The sequence below is a fragment of the Squalius cephalus genome (genome assembly GCF_949319135.1).
Source record: "Squalius cephalus genome assembly, chromosome: 10".
Taxonomy (NCBI): Eukaryota; Metazoa; Chordata; class Actinopteri; order Cypriniformes; family Leuciscidae; genus Squalius; species Squalius cephalus.
The window spans coordinates 20,955,594-20,967,973 of record NC_137131.1 but is presented as its reverse complement, the minus strand read 5'-3'; the positions used below and the strand labels follow the sequence as shown (position 1 = coordinate 20,967,973).

Sequence of the window (12,380 nt, the reverse complement as noted above, 5' to 3'; positions counted from 1 at the left end):
CGATTAGTACATCTCATCAACATAAATGGTATGTATTCCTTAAAAATGAAGTATTTATTCAATCCAATTTTTTTATTGTTCAGGGTTGTCATTGTAACTTATTTGGATTGGATTGTAGGTCGCCAGTATATCAAAGGAATATTTATATACATGTTTATGTTAGTGTATATTGGCTTATCCAATTTGTTCCACTGTAATTAATATAGAGTAGAGGAGCAGCCTTTCTATGATGGAGTTTTCATTGCCAAGGATGAAGATGTAGCAACATTTGTTGATTTAATTCAGCAAAAGACCAACCCAGTATGCTTCCATAATTTTATTAGTATTTTTGTTGTTTAACTGAAATATTACGCTTTACTGATAATGCTGTTTATTATTATTATTATTATTATTATTATTATTATTATTATTACTACTATCTTACAGGTACAAGGGAGAGGCAAATGTGGACAATCCACATGGGCTGCTGCCAGGGAGACCTCAAAGAAGTCCAGCAATAAATTGGATGAGGAAGGGTTGGAGGTGGCAGTTTGCAGACACAACATCTTGCTTAAAGGACTGAACATGCAGAGGGGTGAAATATTTGCTTATCCAATGTTTTTGCAAAAAGAAGTGGCCTCAAAAACAAACTGCAGATTATTCTGCACAGACATCATGTGTCGATATTGGCCCTACTTACAAAAAGTTGCACAGGCAGTTCCATGTCTGCAGCCGTTAACAGAGATGAAGCCTTTTCTTTCTGTTATGCACACAAAGGGACACTCTACCAGCTGTGAGGTAACTCTGTTTTAAATGACATGAAACAAAAAAATCCTGCACACTATCAGTACTTGCACACGTATCAAAATAGCCTATTTACAACGTTTAGGTCCCATGACCTTCATCAGTAATATACCTACATGCTGGATGAAGGTCATGGGACCTATTGTAAACTTTAATAATGTTTGTGCAAGTACTGATAATGTACAGGATTTTTTTTGTTTTTCTTTTTTTTACCTGCAGTTGTGTAAAGGTAATCGTTGATCGATTGTTTTAAACAACATGAAATAGTACAAGGTCTTTATATAATAATAATAATTTTTTACATTTATGTAGTGGCACTCATTTCTGGGTACTCATTTTCACTTTAATCTTGTTCTGTCTGTTAAATTGTGCCGGTTTGTTTTATAGGTCCAGTGGAGTGGTAAAAATCAAACGGGAGCAGGCACTACTATAGGTGAAGAAGTAGAACAAGTTAACAGTTTTCTATCACGTGTTGCTCTTACAACAAAGTATATGAGTAAGGCTGGTAAGTGTCATATGTACGTAAGTCTGTAGATTTAGACAATAGAATATAAAATTTCATAGTCAAATTTAAAAATGCATTTTGGCTGAAAATTATAGGAAATTGAAGTAATTCGGGCTGAGCACCTATGGTGTAAGGACCCTATTGGAATTTAGTATTCCATTTAGTATTATTTTATTTTATATTTGTGCTCATTTTAGTTGTTTAGCTTTTCATAAAGTGTGTAAAGGAATAGTCCATTTCAAAATGATGCTTTTTTCATAATTTACTCACCCTCAAGTTGTTTTAATGCTGTATGATTTCTTTCTTCTGCTGAACACAAAAAAAAAAAAAATACATTTTGAAGAATGTTGGTAACCAGATAGTTGATGAACCCCATTGACTTCCATAGTATTTTTGTCCTACTATGGAAGTCAATGGGGTCCATTATCTGTGTGGTTACTAACATTCCTAAAAATATATTTTGTGTTGTCTTGAAGAAAAAAATTGAGGGTGAATAACTTGAACAACTTCCATACAACTTGACGGAGAGTAAATGGTGACAGAATTTTCATTTTGAAATGGACTATTCCTTTAAGCTTGGAATATTAATGGCCAGTGAATAGGCATTTAAGGTTTTATTTATTTATTTATGTGTGTATAAAAGCTGTGTTTTTTCTGTTTAGCACGAGTGGATATGATCACCCTTCATGCCAAAGGATGGAATGAAAGAAAGTAGAAGAACTTGCACGTTTACTTGTCTAGGCGGTATATCAAGGTACCACACCTTTAAAACAGTGTTGTTTTAAACCATACATTTACTGTTCATTTCTTTTTAAACAGTCATATTCAGTTAAGTGCATAATCTCACCTATGTTTAAGACTGGGCAAAAGATGAAGGAAGCCAAAGATGATATCGAGGCTGTTAAGTCCAAAGAAGAGTTGCAGCAATGGGTGTGCGACGTTAAGCGATGGGCAACTCAAGGTGCATTCTCAATTTTTGTTTTCCATATTTTTATAGTTTTTATATAAATTAAATATGATAATTTATTTGAAGTATTTTAAATCTTAAAATACTGTTCTTGCTTAATGCTTAGTTAATGTCCTGATTCAGTAGTCTAATATGCTATTTTAAACAGTTCCCGATGGCAATAGAACCGACGATCAAGAGGGGTTGCAGCATCAGATTGAAGGGTTGTATTTGGGCATTCAGCAGAAAAAAAGAGATTTGTATCGCCTTACAGGTAAATAAAATGCAATGTAGGGGTGTGACGAGATCTCATGCCACAAGATCTCGGGTGACTAAAATGTGACGAGATGAAATAAGCATAGAATGTGCCACAGTTACATTCTCATTACATGCCTCCACTGTCGTTTGGCTGTTTAAAATAAAATAAAATAAAATAAAAACCATTGTAAACTATTGTAAAGTCTGCTCTGCTCATCCAACACGAGCTGCAGTCGCTAATGGCTCGTTTACACTGAGCGGTACGCTACAGTACGGTATGGTACGCAATTATTTCCGTTTCCAATGTCAAAAGTTTTGAATGGTACCAAAATGCCGAACCGTAGTGTACCACTTTTTAGGTACCCTTCCGTTGGGGTACCTAGCACAGTGGTACGGTACTAAAGGGTGGAGCTAGACTCACTGCAGGACGTTGATTGTTTGACAGAGAATCGTCACTTGCGCGTGCTACAAGCGGAATGGCAACATAAGAAGTGCCATTTTGTAATATACAGTTGAAATATAATACTACTGTTACTGTGTCACGAAATGTAGTTTTAAGAGTTTTTCAGGTGAGAATGTAGTTGTTTAAAGCTCAAATCTGTGGTTTATTTATAAAGATTTATGAAAATTTGATCCAGGTTGTGAGATCCAGGCAATCACCGGGCGCTCTGCGCTCATGTACCCCACCTGGAACAGCCTTTCCTCGGCTAGTCGTTCTGACGTTTGCCGCTGACTCTGACGTCTTTGTAGTGGTTAAACATGAGATATAATTTGTCTTGTGTAGACCTAATGGGCGATATTTGGTCTCGTGAATCTATAATGTGTTCCCTGGCCAATCGTTTTGGCTGAGGGCTAAGTGAAGTTTCATAACTATATATTTAAGCTATTTAACTTTACCGTTGTAAGGTTAGACTAGAGTTAAATGATTTGTTTGCTTTATTTCTCATTGTATAGCTTCTTGTACCTTTTACTTATACTTTTATAATGGCTAATATTGATAAAACTGAAATTTGACAAAAAAAGAGACTGGGTTGAGTTTTGTATTTAAAATTTTATTACAGTGAAGATGATCTGTAATGTTGTTTACTGCAACATCTGTTGTTTAGTACAAACACACATATTGCCTGGACCATATTAAAATGTTTAATATTTTTATATTATATTTAAACAAAGAGGCAGGGTTGTATTTTATATTTTGTTTTGTTGCAGTGCAGTGCAGTGCAGTGCAGTGAATATAATGAATACGCGTTGCCTGAACCACATTTGTGTGGCTATAATGTTTAAGATTTCTTTATCTTGTCTTGTTCTCGGGTGCTGCGCTAATCACTCCGCCCAAGTAGCAGTGCTTCGCCTTCTGAGAAAATAGTTCCAAGTATTTAAACGTTTAAAAAATGGCTGTGTCTCTTGTGACCTTCTTATTTGTACACACTGTGACTATACAAATCACAACATGTAAATAGGAAAATGTTGGGGTTATTTTGTCACTTATTGTGAGCAGTATGCTAGCTGTAGCCATTTACATCCAGTCTTTGTGCTAAGATAGGCTAGCGGTGGGTGCGTCAAACAGACTTGAAAGCACACGGATATGAAAAGGTTATGTATGGACTTCTCTAACTCTGGGGGATACGGTGAATAAGCTAAAGTCCCAAAAAGTCAAAGTGTTCCTTTAAATGAAAACGAAAAGAGGCAGTGTGGTGTTTTATAACATTTCATTTTATTGTTGCATAAAATATACATACAGAGATAACCGGAGTAGCAGAGCGAGCTGAGTGACGCAGAATTACCGGACTCGCGTCCTCGGGAGTCATTCTCCTGAGTCGGACTTGGCAAGTCTGAAATATGAGTACTTGCTATTGAGAAACGTTGACAAACAGGCCGAGAAGCAAAAACAAGATCTGCTGTATGTCATCCAATGTTGTTTGTCGCTTTCTTCTTCACGCGAAAATTAAGCTGATCGCTTCTTTTCGGCATAGGCTACACCATGCTTATTGAGTAAGGGTACTGTTGGCAGTGGAAACGCTAGATGATTCATGGTTTACCGACCCGTACTGTACTGTAACATATCGTACCGCTCAGTGGAAACGAGCCATAACAGTGCAACAGGAATCACAGTTTACTGATTGCATGACGATTGCGGAGGAAATGTCTTGTTTTATGTCTTGAAATGACATTCATTAGAAGATTATCAGTTAAAACAATTCAAAATGCACCTGCAGACTATTTTTCCAGTCATGAATTTGGTCACTGAGGATTTCAATAAAATATTGTGCAAAAATCTTGTCTTGTTCTCGTGAACCCAATCTCATGTCTCATCTCGTGAGATAAGTGTCTCGTCACATCCCTAATCCGTTGTTTCTTATTTAGATCATCATAATTGCTTTTAAAGGGGATGTTATAATCACTAGCTCTGTCAATTTTTCTTTTGTTGTATATGATCCAGATCACAAGAGTCGAAGAGAAGAAGAAGTTGTCCGATGCAATATCCCACTACAATTCTCTTCCAACAAGTACCAAAACTTTGAATTCCGCGGATGACTTGCTTGCTGCGGAAACGCCTATCTGGCCATGGGAAATGGGTATGACCTTAATTTATGTAAATTTTTTATTTAATTGATAAACTTGTAAAAAAAAGTGCATGATACCTTTTTTTTGGGCTTGTTACATACCGAGTTCATTTTCAATTTCAGTTGATGATGCTTCACTGGCCATGAAAAAAAAGGCATTGACAAGCTGATGCAAGTACAGAGACTTGAGGAAGAAGAGGATATTCTTGTGGAGGAGATGAAGAGACACTGGGATCACATCTGCAGAAGTGTCCAAGATATAAACGATCAGACTGATGCGTTGTCAGATGCCCTAACTACTAAGAGTAAGTGTTTTTGTTTTCTCTGAAATCATTGATTATTAAATGATAATAATTGTGCTTCTCATTTGGGTTTACTAAAGAATTTTGACAGGCGTGGCAAATTTGGTGTATTGATATTAGGGATGTAAACGGTTAATCGATTATCGATTAATTGTCGACAAGAATTTACTCAATTAAATAAATTGTCGGCTAATTGAACATTGCGAACGTGACACGAGATTCTCACGGGCGGCAAGAGACCCGACACAAACCTGAGGCGGTAAAAAAGAAACCAAACATGAGGGGGTCAAAACAGAGTGGAGTGTGGGAGCATTTCAAATTTGAGGCGAAGGAGGACGAAAAGTGCCATCATTGCGCATATGCTTAAGTTAATGTGTGTGAGAGAGATCTCAGGACTGGTGGGAGCATACTGGCTTTTAATATTTTGTCTTTAACGAGGAGCAGTGGGTCCGAAATTTTGTTGTGTACAACAATTTGTTGTGTCAACGTTTGTCCACATTCCTCTCCTACGACGACACAATGTTTCGTCGGGTCATCCGTCCCTTTGCAGATGCGCGTGGGTTTCTCTCGTCATTAAACCGTGGAAACGTCGCCTAATGCCTCAGAAAATCCATCTGACAGTCACATTGGCACATATCCGATTTATTTCCACATACGAATGAGGCCTGAAACCGATCTCGATATATCCGAATGCATGCGTTTTTTTCCTGTTTACACTGTCATAAACATATCGGATCTGTGTCACATGTGAGCAAAAAATCGGAATTTGGTCACATTTCACTGACAGTGTAAACAAGGGACGCCCTCTAATTTTACTGTAACCTTCCTCAGGGATGATTTTAGTTGTGTTCAGTTCTATATTTGAAGTTTCCAAGTCTAGTAATCTTACTGTTACCTTTCTCAGACCAAGGAGGATTATAAGTGCTGCTGCTAATGTTTCAAGTTTTTCATACAAGTAGTTTACCAGATAGATTATTATATGTAGGCTTAATATTGCAGGCTAAGCCTACCCATGTAGATTTTTATTTAAAATGTATTTTATGTTGCTTAATGATTCACATGCAACAGGTGAGCCAGTGCACAATTATTTTTTATGTATTTTAATTTTTTGTGCATAATTTATTTTGTTAAACTACATAAATACCATTATCTGTACCGTATCCCAACTGTTACAATAAAACATCAACTGAGCAATATAACATGCATTTTTATTCAGTAGCCTATAAGCAATATTTAGCTTTTTATGTTAAAGACACTATTGATACCGTGAGAAATTTACATTCTCAGGAAAATAGCCGCTTATCAGTTAATCGCTAATCGATCGATAAGGTCAGTCAATTAATGATTAATGAATTAATCGATAATTTGCATCCCTAATTGATATACATTGTTAGGTAACTTCTTAAAGGGTAACTCTCGCCAAAATGCAACCTAGGGTCTTTTTGTTAATCTACCTGAGGCAAACTTTCGTTTAAAAGCATAATTAGGATGGAAACGCCACTTTTAAGTTTGACCATATTTTCGTTTTCTAATTGCCTTGTGAATGGGAGTGAATGGGGCACGACTATGATAGCATCAAAAATCGTATAAAATAATTTTTAATACACTAAGAAGGCTCGACACAACATGAAACTTCGCTGGAAGTATCACCAGGGGCTCTACACATGAACTCCAGCATTGAGAACATTGTTTGTGTACACAGAGTTTACTAAAAATAAAGATTTTGAGCAACTCACTGTGTTTCCGTTTGCCGGTATTTTTTCAGTCAAAAATAGTCGATCTCCGAATATGAATTAACTGACTCTGAATTTTAGTATTGTTTCTTATATGAGGATCCTTTTTCAAATACAAGGTCAATATTGATTTTCACTAATGACAAAACAACAAATTATCCGTGAGTTTATATGGAACTAAGCTTTAGGAGCTTTCCATCTTTACGCTCCTCCCTGTTACGTTGCATTCGGAGATCGACTATTTTTGACTGTCAAAATGCCGGCGGACATATCTACAGTGAGTTGTTCAAAATCTTTATTTTTAGTAAACTCCGTACACAAACAATGTCCTCAATGCTGGAGTTCATGTGTAGAGCCCCTGGTGATACTTCCAGCAAAGTTTCATGTCGAGCCTTCTTAGTGTTTTAAAAATAGCGATTTTGATGCTATCATAGTCGTGCCCCTAGCACTCCCATTCAACAGGCAATTTGACTGAAAACTAAAATAAGGTTCAAACTTAAAAGTGTGGTTTCCATTCTAATTATGCTTTTACACGAAAGTTTGCCTCGGGTAGATTAAAGTCCACGTGAACCGAACAACTTTTCTCCAGTGTTGTGACATATTCCAAGTGAAACAGAATATTGAACAGAGGGCAGGGTTTCACTTTAGTGCTCCTCCTCTCAATCTCTCGCTCATAGCAGACTATAACGGTTTGAGGGGAGTGGTTAAGCGTTTTCAACCCAAGCCGTCAAACCGACATCATCAGAAAAGGAACGCCATTCCAGACCGGAAGGAACTTTTCAGATTTTGATTAAAGATTACCACGGCAAACAAGTTTTTTTTTTTATCTGTGTATTAACTTGATTAATTGATTAACTTGATTAACACGGATTAATTGTTCACCACAAGACTAGTAATATGCGCTAACAAAGTAAATGGGGTCAATTCTGATTTCAGTTGACCCTAAGCCCTAAGTTGCTTTTTGGGGTGAGAGTTACCCTTTAAATACTTGAGAATTCCTATATTTATAATGCCTCACAATTTAAGCAGCATTATTAATGCAAAAGTGTTCATGGTTCTGTTTTTTGTTTTTTTCATATTTATTTACTTTTTTTAAGCCTATCCATCAGGACTGTCAGAGGATGCATATTCTGGCTTGCTCTGTCGTTTTCGAATGCAGCTGCATGATCTGAAGGCTGAAAAAGAAAGGGTGAAGGAAGCATATCACCAATTAGTGACTGGATGGGATAGTTTGGATGTCCTTGAAGAGGATGACTGCGGCGACTATGAAAGCATGTCTACAGATTCCTATGAATCAGCTGACGAAGACAGCGTAGATCCACATTTCTGATTTTCCAGAGGTCTCTAATATAAAGATTTTTTACTTTTTTTATTTTTATTAACTTTTTATATTTTATCTGCATCACAATGTACAACACTGTAGATTGCACTTCTGGAGTAAACAATGATTCAACAAACTGTACTGTATGTAATAAAAAGTTTAATAAATGTTTGACTTTGTGTAAATTAGGGCTAAACAGTCTCGGGGCATGCTCCATTATGAGTATTGTTTTGTTTTCCTGATTGCTAATTTATTTGAACAAAATTACCTTTTGTAGGATCATCCACATGCATAGTTTGCTAATAACATAACTGCAATAAAGTAACAGCTTAGTTAACAATTACTTGTTTACATAGGTTATATGATGTATTTTATAATATTTAAGCACCTAAAACCTTATCAGTTTTACTAAATTTAACTTAAAGAACTTTACTTACTTTCCGTATATTAATAATAAATGTAACATGAATGCAGGAAACGCATGAATATAAAGTGCCTTGGCTTTTATGTCTTTTTCACAACATATTTTCCTGCACTATTGAAGTTATGCACTGACATGAAATCTAGCTGCTGTTTATGGTGTTTTTATGTGCTGTTTATCAAGAACTTAGCAACTTTATTATTTCCCTTTCCCATTACAACCCTGTAAATGAGTGGGAATAACTCTAGGAAGATGGATGGGCATACTAAATACCATAGTGTCACAAGGCACATAATCCACACTTTTTCATGCAATATGCTTGAAGTGGGGGAAAAAAGGTGCCGGTACTCTCTTGCATTGGCAAATTATGACATTTGAAATTTCTAGTGAAAAACAAAACTTGGAGATATTGCTGGTGCAACAACAATTTATTGTTATTTATTAACAACATAAATGTATTTAAACAAGTCGTGTGTGTGTGTGCGTGCGTGTGCGTGTGTGTGCATGCGTGTGTGCATGCGTGTGTGTGAGCATTTCTTTACAAAGACAACTAACATTTTCTTTTTAGAAGCTGGTCATTAATAAACTTGATAGTCTTGAAGTTTTTTAAGATGGGGAGGTGTACAATAATTGCATGTAAATGGTAAACAACCAAGAAAACAGCTCTGATTCATACTTATACACCATATACTTTCACCCAAACTGAATAATAAAAACAAGGTTAAATGGGTAAATTTTCTATAAATATTTTTGTCTTCATTTTCTTTTCTGACAGTTCTTGTTAAAACACACTAGACATGCAAATTCTGTGCATTTTGGGCACTTTTTGTGTGTAATCATATTTATTTTGTCCATCAAAAGTGTGCTTTCACTTTAATGGAGCGTGTTAACCAAAAATAGACTCGGCGCCGAAACCCCCGCTTCACTACTGCTGACGGGCTGCCCCTGCTCCCGGTGTGAATGCACTCATTAATTAACATGCACGCCGAATAAACACACGCCGCTCACGCTCACAGTGTGAAATGGCAGTCACGCCTTTTCTGTCAGTGGTAGAGTAGCCAACCGGACTGAATGGTGGACTGGATGGGAGGAGGACTGGTGGTGGACTGGATGGGAGGAGGACTGGTGGTGGACTGGATGGGAGGAGGACTGGTGGTGGACTGGATGGGAGCAGGACTGGTGGTGGACTGGATGGGAGCAGGACTTGTGGTGGACTGGATGGGAGCAGGACTTGTGGTGGACTGGATGGGAGCAGGACTTGTGGTGGACTGCTGGTTAGTACAACCTGTACAAATGGTACAAAAAGAGGAAATTATTCACCTCCTGTAATAAGAACAAATGTCCCCTTTTTTCTAGCAGTGACTGTGCTCCATAAGGAAACATCCAGTACATTTGTCTTTTGTATTCTCTAGTTTTTTTAAGTTGAATTGAGCAATGCATCTTGCTGTTGACTCTTTTGCTATGTATGGCAGACAGCTATGTGGCTCACTGACTAAGTCTGCAAACAACGGTTATTTTCATGTTAATGTTCTTTATAATTAGTCAGTTAGTTAACAGTTAATTATGAGGCTTATCTCATTAAGTAATTATTGATTACCTAATAAGGAACTATCTCCTAAATTTGATATTACTTACTGATTAGTTAAGCTTGTTTCTATATTAGTTAATAGTAGTAGCTGAAGTGTTAATGTAGTAATCCTCATTAGTCCTGCATTACTTCCTGCATAGTTACTTATTAATGACGAACTATTGTTATAAAGTGTTACCGAAAAACCTATTCGATAAAGCAAAGATCAAATTTGATGAACAGGTGAATAGCTATTTTTGGTCCATTGTGGTTTGCCCTGTGGCAGCGCTACCAAGACAATTCCCAACTGTAATTGCTGTGTCTGTGCCACATTTATTTTTATGTTGACTGGAGTAAGATTTTAAATAATCGCACACACTTACTATTAATTAACACTCCATAGAGAGCCTTCATCCTGTCAAGACATTTTTCAGAATGGTCTGACAGCTGCCATTTTGGCTGGAGGACTTGTGCGGACCAGGTTTTCTGCTTCTTTGTTTTCTTTCCAATGAAGACTATGGCCTTGTACCCCAATGTGTTTAACTTTTCGACCTGAAAATAAAGATATATATTATATAATTTATACAGAAATATAAGCAATTATAAATGTCTGAAACATAGTGGGCTGTAATTATTTAAATAATAACCACAGACGTTAAACACATACCAAGACAGGTTTGGTGGTTTGGTTTTTGTTTTTGTTTTTCAACCACTTCTCCTTTCTGGCCTCAAATTTCTGGAGTTGTTTTGCCAGTCTTTGCTTTCTTGGCTGTACTGACTGGCAATATTTGCAGGTCTTGGTGGCCACAATAGCTGCTTTGCAACTCACGCAGGTTGTTATTGTTGACACTCTTGGCATCTTAAAACTAGAATATAAAACAATCAACATTTAATGACAACATTTAATGACAACCAAAGTGACAAAGGCACTGCATTATTTAAGTGTTACATTGCAAATGTTTGTAATTTGGCCTACTTCAGCATTATCAGTAGTGTCAGACAACACTTCATGTGTGTTTCATATTTTCAAACGAGATACAGCACGAGATATCGTTAATATCGATATAGTTTATTTTGCGTTTAAATGACAATACATTTCTGCACTTGAGCGGCCAGACCTGTGTGTCAGCTGTCGCAGTGCATTGTGGGATTTGTAGTCTGAGTGTGTGGGCTGGGAGTGCGATTTACCGCGATAGACATATGAAATTATCCAACCACGGAAAAAATATCGATATATGACTTTTATGCAAAAATAACCCATACTCCATAGTTGATATGTGTTTTCATCTAGGTATTGGAGTCAATGAAATTTTCAACTTATATAATTCTGACCTCGGTTAACACATTGCCGCCAACTGCAGCTAACGTTAAATGCGGTGGCTAATATAATGCTGGATAAACCCCTATGTCATTAGACACATTCCTATAAATTAATGGTGATAAATAATTAATGAATGATGGCTTAGACAGCGCTAACTAACTGTACTATTCAGGTTCCGTAAGCATTATGTTGATATCAGTACGTGTATTCATTACCTACCTTTGAGGTTGTACAGTATGATGTTGGCGGAGAGAGCGGACACACCCCCCTCACTCAGTTGTCAATCTGCTGACCTCTGTGCCTCTGTGATAGGGCAACCCACTTGTCAATCAGCGACCTCTCGCAGCTACGTTGCCCACAAGTAAAAACGTGATGCCACTTTTGTGACACTGTTGCATTTAGCCATAAATATCAAAAGAAAAATGATACGATTAATTATTTTTCTGTGTACCTTTACTCTGTCCTCCTCCTCCTGTCAGGGCCTGCTGTTATTGTGTGTGTGTGTGTGTGTGTGTGTGTGTGTGCTTGTATATGGTTTATGAGAACACAAATGTGTATAATGAAATGGGTATTACATGGTTTATGAGGATATCTGTGTCCTCATAAACCAAATGGCTTACAAACATACTAATGGTGTTTTTTGAAATTTTCTGTGACTG

General features: G+C 36.9%; 1 long non-coding RNA gene across 1 annotated transcript; it reads left to right on the top strand.

Annotated features, from left to right (window-relative positions):
• The first annotated feature begins 665 nt into the window (after positions 1-665).
• LOC307166141 lies at positions 666-2,249 on the top strand. The gene is made up of 4 exons (XR_013822590.1): positions 666-777; positions 1,171-1,288; positions 1,951-2,042; positions 2,147-2,249. It is a non-coding gene; the product is annotated as an uncharacterized lncRNA (long non-coding RNA).
• The last annotated feature ends 10,131 nt before the right edge of the window (positions 2,250-12,380 follow it).